An 11,428-nucleotide genomic window follows, 5' to 3' on the forward strand; every position below is an offset into this window, starting at 1 on the left:
AGCTCCTCTTCAGTGCTAGAATTTGGGGTCACTTTCAATAACTCGCTCAAAAATCAGAAGAAAAAGCCGGAGACGCTCTCTGAGTCACTGGCATGTTGTTACCAAGGACACTAAGGTTCCTGATTTTGAAGAAGAGATTAATTACATTCTACAAATAGACATTTTATCTGCATTGAAGAGCAGCAAGAGCTAGTTCTTTTAGCGTAGCTCATTATGTATCAGCAGGTAGTATTGTGACAGATGTAGGAATCCAGTCATATTGTCACTCGGGTTTAATCATCAGAGAGCTGTCTTCCCCGGGTCATCTTCTAGTGAGGATTTGTAATATTTACATAGCACTTGGGGCTGGCTCCTTTATTGCCGGAGTCTGTATTCGCTCGTCAGTCTCTCATTATGCATGTGCCAGTATTAATTGCATTTAGAAATGAGATTCTAAAGGAGAAGTGAAAGCTATTTAGACCTCCATTCAGCTTGAAAGACAGCAGCCTTCTGTGTGACAGCTCTCGAGATGTTCTTGTGCTCGGCTTTCTCTCCAGCTGAAAAGCAGGTGTTGGAGAGAGTTGGTGTCGGAGCCTCTCTATCAGCACTGCCTTTTGTGCATGCCCAGACATTTATATAACTGACAGTATAATGACTCCGCAGAAGTGGCACAAAATTGACCCTTCTGGTACTGGATTCAAGCAGAGCGAGTCAGAGAGTGGATCTGCTCAGCTGCTCTACAGATATAAGGGGGAAAGTGATGCTAAACCTTGTCTCCCATGGAAAGAGGGGGGTTATTTTCTTGCTGGTGGGTTTGGGGGTTATTTATGGGCTCGGCTGTGCCTGCCACTTTGAAGCTGTGTTTGTGGCCTTGCTAATGTATTTAAAGTTGTACAGAAATTCAGCTGACACTTGTCTGTGCATGCCTGCTGTGCGCTGATTGCTCCAGCCCGGAGATGCAGAGCCGTGTGCCGCCGCTGCCGGCTGCCAGCCGTGCCTGGGCGGTGGAGATGAGGAGGTCACGTCCTGCTTTCCAGAGGGGACTAAGCTGGAAGGTTAAATCCTTCCAAGGATTACAAGCTCCCAGCTCTGTTTTCTCCAGCCTGAGGTGCAGAGGGTCTGTTCTCACCCTGCAGCACGGTGTGTGGGGTGTGACGAGGGTGTCCTCGTGGGGGGAGAGCTTGGCACAGGCATCAAGTGCTTCCTCTCTCCATGGCCCTGGCTCCCAGTCCTAGGAAAATAACCTCTCTGGTGCCAGGGGGATTTGTGTCCAGCATGTTGTGAGGGGGCTGAGAAAGCAGTAGTAAAGGCAAATCCACATTTCCCTTCCCCAAAGCACCTCCTTTGCTTTGCCTTAGCCCCGCCGTGCCCCACCAAACCCCTGACCTGATCCCTCTCCAAGAGCTCTCCATGGAGGATGTCTCCCCTCACAGACCTGTCTCTTCCTAGCAGGCTCCCTTGAGTGCTCCTGTGCTCCCTTGGGTGCTCGCTGCCCTGCATCTCCCTGCACTGGACTGGCACCGAGACCAAGCCCCGGGTCTGGGCCAGCGGCACCTCTACCCCCCCAAACCCACAGGAGCAGGCAGCGAGCAGCTCCTGCCAGGGAGGGACTGGTGGGGAAGAACATGAGAAAGGCAAACAGAGCAGGCATCCGCAATCAGCCCTGGCCCCCTGCCAGGATCTTCTCGTTAAATATTGCATAAAACAGAGAATAAATCACTGTTTGTTGAGGAAAACCGAGCTCTGAAGCCCAAGAAGTCCCCCTTGACCTTCCTGTCCCTCAGCAGGGAGGTTAGTCCAGGATAGTGTTTCAGTTTGCTTTTCACCTCCAGCGACGGGGGGGATAGCAGACCCCACAGACGGGCTCTTAGGAGGAGAACCTTCAAACCTCTCTTCCTGAGATGGTGGCAGCCAGCACCAGGGGCCAACCCTAACCCCCCACCCACTGTTGAGCCCCCAGCCCTGTGAGTGTGAGCCAAGGACAACCAGCGGTGTCCCTGGCAGCCCCAAGGCATATAAATAGAAGGTGGGACGTGAAGGAGGTCAAGTGGGCAGGGGATTTCACATAATCTGATCTTGCCTGTGATGTTCATTTGTGTCCTTTGCCCAGGATGTACACTCTGCTTCGTACACGGGGGCATCAGAGACAGAGGGACATTCCTGTGCTGGGGCAGCTTTATTCCACGGAATATGTGGGCTCCTGTCTTTTGCTTCACTGCGTGCTGGTTTTCAGGGATGTCTTTAATCCAGGGGTCATCCTGCCTAGGGCACATATGGAAATCCTGGTCTTTGTTGCTGTATGGGGTCCTGGTGTCCGCCCAGCCTGAGCCTGGTCCTCCAACTCACCAAAATCCAGTTGGATCAAAACTGGATTGGGGCTCTAGTGCCTCGGGTCCGTTTGTGGTCTGGAGGATGCTGCCTGCCCTCCACCGTGCCTGTCTGAAGCCTCAGTCCTTCTGCCCTTGTCACCTGCACCAGTTCTCTCCAGTCCCTGGCTGGTAGCACTTCTTTCTCTTGCTTCTGCTACTTCTTTTTTCCAAAATATGAAAGGCTGGAGTCAAATTCTGTCCTGGTATGTCAGTGGAACTGCCCTGATTTATGCCAGCGCAGGGCAGGGTGGGTAGATGGGAGTCCAAAATAGAGCAAGTAGAAAACCTCTTAACAGCCACTGGTCTTTAATGGTGAGTGCAATTAATCAGCAAAAGAACTAATCTAGCAGCGTCGGTTTCTCTATCAGTTGGTGTCTTTGCATCCAGACCAGGGGCTTGGCTGAGAGCTGCGGCGGGGCTTGGAGGCAGCTTCTCCTGTCCATCCAGCTGTGAGTCTCCCTCGTGCTCCCCGGGAGCCCTCGAGCCGAGTCCAGCCTCGAGCTGCTGCTGCTGGCGCCAGGCACGCTCCTAACCCACGCGGCGTTCTGTCTCACCGGCCACACATTGATGATGATGATGGTGATGATGGCAGTCAGGTGCGAGGCCTGACCAGGCTGCAGGGCCCTGGTTTAGATGCAGTAGAAGTGGTGCTGATCCTGCCAGGAGTAGAAATAGCCAGGGCACCCCCAGTGTCCCTCCTAACCCCATTTTTTTTGGCTCCATGCTCCGTCCTACCCTCTCCTGCAAGGTTTTGTGCTTTCCCACTGCTTGCTCCTAACAGCAAGGACACGGTGGCTGAGCCACAAACCAGTCCTGCAGCCCTGACACCTTCTCCCACACCTGCACGCTTTGCTTGCTCTTAAGAGGGTGCAGAGCCGCCCCCGCACCCCCGCCGCGGCCGCCCTGAAGCAGCTCACGCCTGCACCCGCCGGCAGGGCTTGTGCCGCGGCTGGAGCTCCCTCGCCGGGGCCGGGGCCCTGGGCTGCCCGCACGCTGCCAGCACCCGTGCCATTGCTGCGGGTGGCCTGTCCCCCCGCCACGCACCTGCCCTGTGTGCGCGGGCAGCGCTGCCTGCTCGTCCTGCAGCTTCTGCGAGGGACCTGCAGCCTCGCCAGCCACCCCTGTACACCCTGCCCAGAGACAGCCCCCACCTCTGCAGCGAGCACGTGTTTGCTCAGGCACTTAATGAGTCCTTAATTCAGCCGGTGCTGCAGGTGGCACGGGGAGGGCCAGGGGCACGCAGGCCACGAGATGCCGTCCCTGCTTCCAGTCTTGTTTCTCCCTCCCCTGACTTAATTGGCTCATTAAGTGCCACTTTGACCTCCCCACTTTCAGACGTCTCCAGTCTCCACTGATAAATAGATTTGCGCGTCTCCAGTGGAAACCTCCTTGAGCTGAGCCTGGCGTTGGAGCGGGCGGCTGTGCAGCCGGCGAGGGCGATGCTCGGCCCTGCCACGATTGTGGCCCTGCTGCCGCCGAGCTGAAGCCAAGCGAGTGCTGAACAGGAACAAAACTCCCTCCCGAAAGACACGGGGAGCTGCAGGTAGTGGAAGCCGCAGCTGCCGGCACTGTGCCCGTGGCGCAGCAGGGATGCACCGAAGGGGAGCTGACCCTGCGCTCCAGTCACAGCTTTGTCATTGCCTCGCTGCGGGACTGCAGCACGTCCCTTCCCATCTGCTCCCTGCTGTCACCTCGGAGCCAGGACGTGTGTGAGAGTGTGCGAGCGTGTGCGAGCGTGTGCGAGCGTGTGCGTGGGCACAGAGCGCAGTGCAGCGGAGCCACGGCTGTGGGCTGGTGGCTGCTGGCTCTTGGGAGAGCCGATGCTCTCTGTACCCAGACCCTCACCCCAGGGAGGGAGCGGGACATCCCCAGGGCTATTTTACACCAGGTGAAGCTTTGCCAGCTGGGCACTGCTGGGGTGTCATTAGCAGCTTGGGGATGCCCCCACAGCCGAGAACACTGCTCAGTCTCCTCCCCAGCCAAAGCATGAAGACAAACAGGCAGCCAGGCTGCTTGCCTGGATGGATAGCAGGGTGCTGGACTGCTCCCTTTGGGAAACACTTTGATTGGTACATGTAAAAGCATCCCAAGAGTTCAGCCCTGTCCCTTTGCACCAGAAAGACAGGGGACCAATCCTGCCTTTCCTCCCTGCTCGCACTGGTGCAACAGGGAGGAGGTGACAGCACATCACAGACGGCTCCCCTCTGCCCAGCACAAGGGAATGTCTCCTGGTGTCACCCAGATGACTGAAACTAGAAGGAAACCAAGTACCTCCAAGGACATGTCTTAGGCTGAGTAGTGAGATCGTCCACCCCAGGGCCACCCTTCACCCTCCCATCCCAGCCCCAGCACCCCGAGGGGATGGGAGGGGGACAGGGGAGGACATACGGTTCGACTTTGTTGAAGAAGCGGCGCCGCAGCATCACGACCAGCGTGCCGAGGAGCAGGAGGGTGGTGCACATGGCGCTTCCTCCATCACCACGCCGCGCCGCTGGCCCCTCGCGTCCCTCCCGGTGGCACCACTTGGCCCAGGGCTGTCACCCGTGCCTGGCTCGCCCGTCACCCCAGCTGGCGGGCACCTCTCCCCAGCAGCCACCTGAAGGCTCTCAGGGCCGGTTTTAGGGGGAATTAGGGCAGGATCAGATGTAATTAAGGCGCAACAAATGAGGACGGTCTCCTCTGACCTTGGATGGGAGGGAGCTGGGCGGCTGGTCCGTGAGCCCTTGAGCGCTTAATTGGCTTTGGTGTGCAGTGCTCCTGCCCTGGCTGGCCCCCAGCCCCACACCTCGGCCAGGCAGGCGCTGGGGGTGACATGGGACGGACCAAGCCCGTTCCCACCCTGCCCACCCCATGGCCCCCAGCCCACTGTCCTGCCCTACCAGCCCCATCACCACCAGCACTGGGTGCTCCCCTCTGCTCTCCCTTTTCCTGTGTGCCTCCCCCACCCCCATTTTGCCCACCTTCCCCCTGCTCCTCCCTTTCTCTCCGGCTCCTATTTCACTCCTGCTGCCAGACCTGCCTCCACCCGCTCCCCCCTTCCCGGCTCCGGTAATCTGACAGGCTCAGACCTGCTTGTAATTCCCCATGGACACATCTCAGCCAGCTGATCCTGAGACCTTGTCTGCATCCTCCGCTCGCCTGGGCTGGGTTTGCCTCCTCCCCACTCTCATTGCTCAGCAGCATGCACACCTCTCCCCATGGCATGGCTCTGGCCCCACAGGCTCCCCCCAGACCCCTGTGTCCGTTCCCAGTGTCCCACCAGGGAAGCCTTCCCCTCCCCTATAAGTTCCTTAGATGTGTCCATCCACAGGCAGCCAAGTGCCTTCACACACCTTGTCCCAGCTCAACCCTTTGCATTGCAAAACACAGCTTCTGGAGTCTAGTGACTTTGTGGGTTTAGGTTGAAGAGAACCAATGGGAAATAAACCTCTGTAAGAGAGAGGGCGAGGGGAGGACAGCCGTGTGTGTGCACATGCATGCCCGTGAACGCACACGTGTAGGGTTTAAGGGTGCGTGAAGGTCTTGACCCGGAGAAGAGCCCTGGCGCAGGCAGGGAGCAGCAGGCACAGGGTTCCCGGGCAGCCATGGGTTCGTGCCCCTGCGGGTTTTTGTCCCCACGTGGTTTTTTTGTCCCCACACAGAGTTTTGCCATGAGGGGCCTCGGGTGAATGCTCTCTGCTGCCCACACCTCCAGTGCTGCCTGCCCTACACCGCCACCACCACAGTGGGCTCCGCGCCTTGGAGACCCTTGGGGTGTGTAACGCTGGTGCTCACCAGAGCCGGGACGGGTCTCTCTCTGGGGCCATGCCCGGGGGCTGCGCACAGCCCCACGGGTTCTCTCCCTTACACCAGCTCCAGTTTGGCCCTAGGGAGCAAGGGGGGGGTTGACATGGGACGGATGCTGCGGCAGGACAGCCAAGAAAAGCCCCAAACTGGGCATTCCTGTAACTGAGCTGGAAAACAGCTTCCCCCTACAAAAGGATTTTGAAACCAGAACCGAGTCCAAGCAACCTAGCTTGGTCCGGGTTCAGTGACTGGGTCTGAAAGACAAAGCAAAGCTGAGCTTCCGGGAAGCCCGGCTTTCCATCCCTGGTCATCTGGGGTCAGAGATGCCCCCCCAAGTCCGGCCATGGCCGGGGCCTGGGACAGCTGTGGTTAGACTCTGTAGACAAATCCTCTCAAAGTGCTCCAAACTCTAAAAACAACAGTCACAAGCAGTACTTGAAATGTCAGTAAAACCAAAACCGTTTAAGCCTCTCGAGTAAACAGTCCCCAACCCCGAACCTGGGGGTCAGCCAGGGGCAGAGGGGACGGGTCCGGCCTTGCTGCTGGCACCGGCGGGATGGGGAGCCTCAGGAGGGTGGTGGGGGAAACATCCCGAGTGTCTCCTGCAGCCAGATGGAAACAAAAGCGAATAATTTCTTCCCGCGTGACAGTCAGGCCGGAGGGTGCGGAGCTGCCTTACGCAAGGAGCGTGTGGGGCGGCCGAGCCCGCCGTCCCGGCCAGCGGCGCTGGAGCACGCTGGGCCCCCAGGAGCACATTTCGGTATGCTGTCATTGAAGCCAAATAAACAGCGGCTGCTGGCTGAGCTGGAGCCCAAGAGGCTGGAAGGACCTTCTTTTCCCTGGCAGCAGGCAGCATGGCTTTTGTAACCCCTGGGAGGGCATCGCTGCTTGCAAACCCTTCTCCCCTCGCCGAGACCCAGCCGGGGTCCCCACTGGGAGGTCCCCGCTCTCGCACCCCAGACGCTGTCTGAGGCCCAGGAAGGAGCAGCCACAGGAGCTCGCTCCTTCATGGGCTGCTTTATAACCGTATGGCCCTCCATAACCAAACGGAGGACCATAACTCGGGCTGCTCCACTGCGCCTCCGTGGGCACGAGTCCTGGGTGCTCCCGTGGTCCCAGAGGGAGCCTGGTGCAGGGGGTAACGCCTAAGTGCTGGTGCCTCCACTCGCTTGACATCGGGTGACCTCAGTGGCCGGAACTGCCCTGAGCAGGAGGGTATCACTTCCAAACACTCTTGATTGACACCAAGAGATGCTCAGCTCAAAGGCAAAGTAATGTGAGCAGATTAGTTAATGCTTCTTGCCCTAGCCCTTGAGAGCAGGGCTGGAACAGCAAGGCAGACTTAATGGGTTTTGAAGGCTTTTCTTTTTAAGATATGAATCAATGAAGCTGTATGGGGAGCATGGATAATGTGATCGGAATAAAAAACAAGGCTTGTCTTTGAACCGGAGCGAGGTCCCTGACGGTGTTTACTTCATGTCCTGGCACCAAATGCGAGATGACACGAATATATTAGCTTTCTGGCTTTCCTGAGCAACCCCTGCCACGCTCACCGAGCTTCAGGAAGGAAAAGAGCAGCAAAGAGAATCTGTTTGGAAGTGTCGACTTGTTTCCCAATAACCCTGTCATCCTCGCTTACCGCTGAAGGGTCCAGCGGTGACAGGGGCTGCGCTCCCGGGGGGTGCGGACGGTTCTGCCGGTGGGAAAGCTCCGCACGGGGGGTGAAGGGAAAGTTGGAGGCACGGGAGGCTGCTCAGGGTCTGAGGAAGTTTAGCAACCGGGTGATGCCTTGCCCGTGCAGCCCCATGGGGCTGGATCTGTCACCTGCTTCCTGAGTGAGCACCTCTTGCTTCATCCCTCCCGGTTGCACCACAAGGTTTCAAGTTTCCTCAAATCCCAGGGTGGGACTCGGGATTTTTGCAACAGGTCTGAAGCCGGGGCCAGGTTGTTCTGGGTGGGAAGTGCTCTCCAGGGCTGCCTCAGCAGCTTCTCTGCCCTGCCCTGCCCGGCCAAGCCCTGCCTGCAGGCACCAGACAGCGCACAGCCTGGCTCCCAGGGCCCCTCTCTGCTTCCTTTTGTTCCCCCGGATTTCCTAATACTTGGGTTTTTTCAGATTGTGTGGTCTGGTCAGTGGAAAGCTGACACAAGGTTTGAGAAGGTCACGGGGAGGCTGCGCTGTCCCCATCTCACCCTCCTGCCTCCCCTCTGCCTGCTGCTGGCGGCGCTCCTGCCTGGGTGTCTTCAGGGTGTCTTCATCCCGTGCTCCCTCGCCGGGCACCACCCCGGCACCGCTGCCGTGCCGGTGCCCGAGCCAGCGTCCCCAGTATCCCACACCACCCGCTCCCACGCGCAGCGGTGGTGGGCTGGAGGTCGGGGTGGCCCCAGGGTTTGGGGTCCCCTCTGGGAGTTGGGGGCTCTGGGCAGGGTCCCACTGAGGGGTTTGCTTTGGGGGCACCGCAGACCTCAGTCTCTGCACGAAGCTGCATCTGTTGGACTTCACCCCCAGAGCAGACGGACCCTGTTTCCACATAAGAAGGAAAGTCTGGGCTGGTTTGGTTTAAATGCATTCCCCACCAGCTCCGGCAGCACAGGCTGAGGTCTGGTTTCAGTCAGAGGAGGAATGTCTGCCCCGGCTTTCCGCTGCACGAACAGCCTGGGTTTCACTTCCCCAGGGCTGCCCAGGGCCGGGGCCGGGGAGGGGAACCGCAGCTCCCTGTGCTGTCACCTCCCTCACCCAGCAATTCCCAGCCATGCTGAGGACATGGAGCTGGGGAAATCCCAGTCTTTCAATACTACTGCTCTTTATGAGTAAATCAGTGATGGAGAGTGCCAGCGACATGGACCATGGTGGTCCGATTACACCCGGATCCCACAGCATCCTGCGTAGGCTGTGGGAGATGCATAGCTGCCTGGAGATGCAGGCAGTGGCACAACCCCAGCTGGACCCGGGGGGTCCTGATGGCTGTGGCCCCTTTTAACCCCCTGGCATGTTGTCTTCCACCCTGTTCCTGCAGTGAGAGCTCGGGGTCCGCAGGCACTGCTGGCACAGAGCTGGAGCATCAGGATTGCACATGGGTCTCCTGGGATCAGAGAAGCTGGGGGAAGGAAACCTGCAATAAGTACAGAGCATTTATACAGGCTTTAGGCTAAATCCTTCCCTCCCGGTGTGGCTGGCTGGAGCAGGCACTGCAAAGCCGTTTCCTAAAGTTTGTTATTCCTTTTCAGGCCAGGACTTTGCACTTGGCAGCAGGGCTGGATTAGGAAGGGGAGAGAGAGAGGCATTGCACGCTGCGGGCAATGCTGGGTGAGCCGGGCTGGCAACCTGGGGCTTCATTTCAGCAGTGTTCAGGGTGACAAGTCCCACATCTCTGAGTGAGATAGCGCGGCAGCCCAGAGCGGCTCCAGGAGGAGGGTGAAGCAGGAACACCCAACCGGGCGTGCATGTGTGTCCTGCAACAGCTCTCAGCCAGCTCGGTGAGAGCAAAAATGACAACGAGCCCGATTAGCATCTTCCACCTCCCACCCTGTCCAGCTCAGAGGGAGAAGGGGAAGAGCGAGGGCTGCCCTTCTGGATGCCTTGGGCTTTACCACACTGAAGCCTTCAGCCTTATTTCACTTAAAATCCCAGGACTGCTCCTGTTCTGGCCGGGTTGGTGTCTCAAGGGTCTGAGGAGCGGTCCTCGCTGGCGTCCCAGCATCACGCCAGCGCGGAGGGCTTGGGGCAGCTCCTGCAGCTCCCTCTCAAAGCACTCCTGAGGTTGCTCGTGGCATCTCTTCCCAGGACCACCCCAACTAATAGTGTTTGCCAGAAGGTCCCAGGGAGCTGGCTTTGCAGGGGACGCAAGAAGTCACCGGCTCTTCTCCAGGAACCAAATAATGAGGCCGTCCCCTCACATGAGGGAAGGTGGGGTCAGCCCCAAGGGTCTGAATTTGGGGTTTCCGCCTTCGCCCCAGAGACGGTGGAGAGGAGTCAAGGGTGGGGATGTGCCATCATCCACATCCCACACGCCGAGGAGCTGAAGTATCGGGTTTTTTTGCCTTCACCTCCCACTCGAGGATTGGGAGCCAAGTACATTTCTCATTGCACCCAGCGCGCGGGGAGCAGGAGAGGCAATGTGGGAGGGCACGGGGGGAGCGGGAGAAGCGTCGGCAGGTGGGTGCAGACCCCACAGGAGCACGGCACGCCGCAAGCAGAGGCTTGGAGGGCCTGGAAACCCACCCTCACTCCCTGCGGCTGTGCAAATGGAGGGCGGCTCGAACAGGCACTTGGTCTCTCCCTGCGGCGCAGAAGCTGCGGGAGGAGCAGGCTGGGGCTCGGCAGGGATGGGGCCCCGCTGGCAGGGCTGGCGCCACGGTGCCACCTCGTCACGGGGACGAGTCCGTGGGAGGGAGGTGGAAAGCAGGAGAGCCACGATGCTCAGCTGGAGAGGGGAGAGGGATCAGGGCGTTGAAATGAATTGGGAGCTGAGGGAGATGGAGTGATTTCTTCCCTATGGATTACCCAGGTTGATCCCATCTCAGCCTCCCCGCTGGCCATGGGAACCAAGTCCTCTGTCCCCATCCCTGAACACCATGGCCCTGGGCCACCCTGCCGTGGCCGCGGGCGCTGTGCTGAGCTCCTCTCTGGGACAGAAGGCAGCGACCACAGGCAGCTTGGGCTGGGCGGTGTGAGCAAACGCCATCCCGGCCCTCAGGGCTGCCGCCTCCCTCCGCACAGCGCCGTGCACCAAAGGGACCAGGGGGCACCTGAGTCACTGTGGGGCTGAACAGGCTGGCAGGGCGTTGCAGGGCGATGCTGCCTGCATGCCAGCGCAGTCCCCAGCCGGGATTTTGCAGCAATGGTGTCAACGCAGCATCTTTCTCCTTCTGGAACAAGTCGCCTCCTAACCCCAAGCCCTCGAGAGCAATAGTCGCAGGAAACCATGGAAACGGGCGGCTGGCGCGTGACAGCGTGTGCCTGCGCTCCTGCCCCTGATTTATGTCTCACGTCTGGGACAAGACGCAGAAGTTCAGGACCGTTGGGTTTCATTTGGGATTTGGAGGCAGCGGAGCATCACCGCCGCTTGGCTCGCCGTCTCCTGTTTGCAGAGCAGGATGGCATGTGGGAGCAGGGCTGGGCTCCTGCCAGGGCCAGATGTGATATCCCCAAAGACGGGGGCAGAAACCTTGAAAAGGCCAGGGGAGTTCTCACTTACTTTTCTAATGTTTTCTAATATTCTAGTATTTCTAAACGGAGGCTCTTGAGCCAAGATCCGTCGGCTCTCAGTGCCGGGGAGCGAGGCAAAGCGCCCGCT

Source organism: Phalacrocorax aristotelis, chromosome 16 (genome assembly GCF_949628215.1).
Source record: "Phalacrocorax aristotelis chromosome 16, bGulAri2.1, whole genome shotgun sequence".
Classification (NCBI taxonomy): Eukaryota; Metazoa; Chordata; class Aves; order Suliformes; family Phalacrocoracidae; genus Phalacrocorax; species Phalacrocorax aristotelis.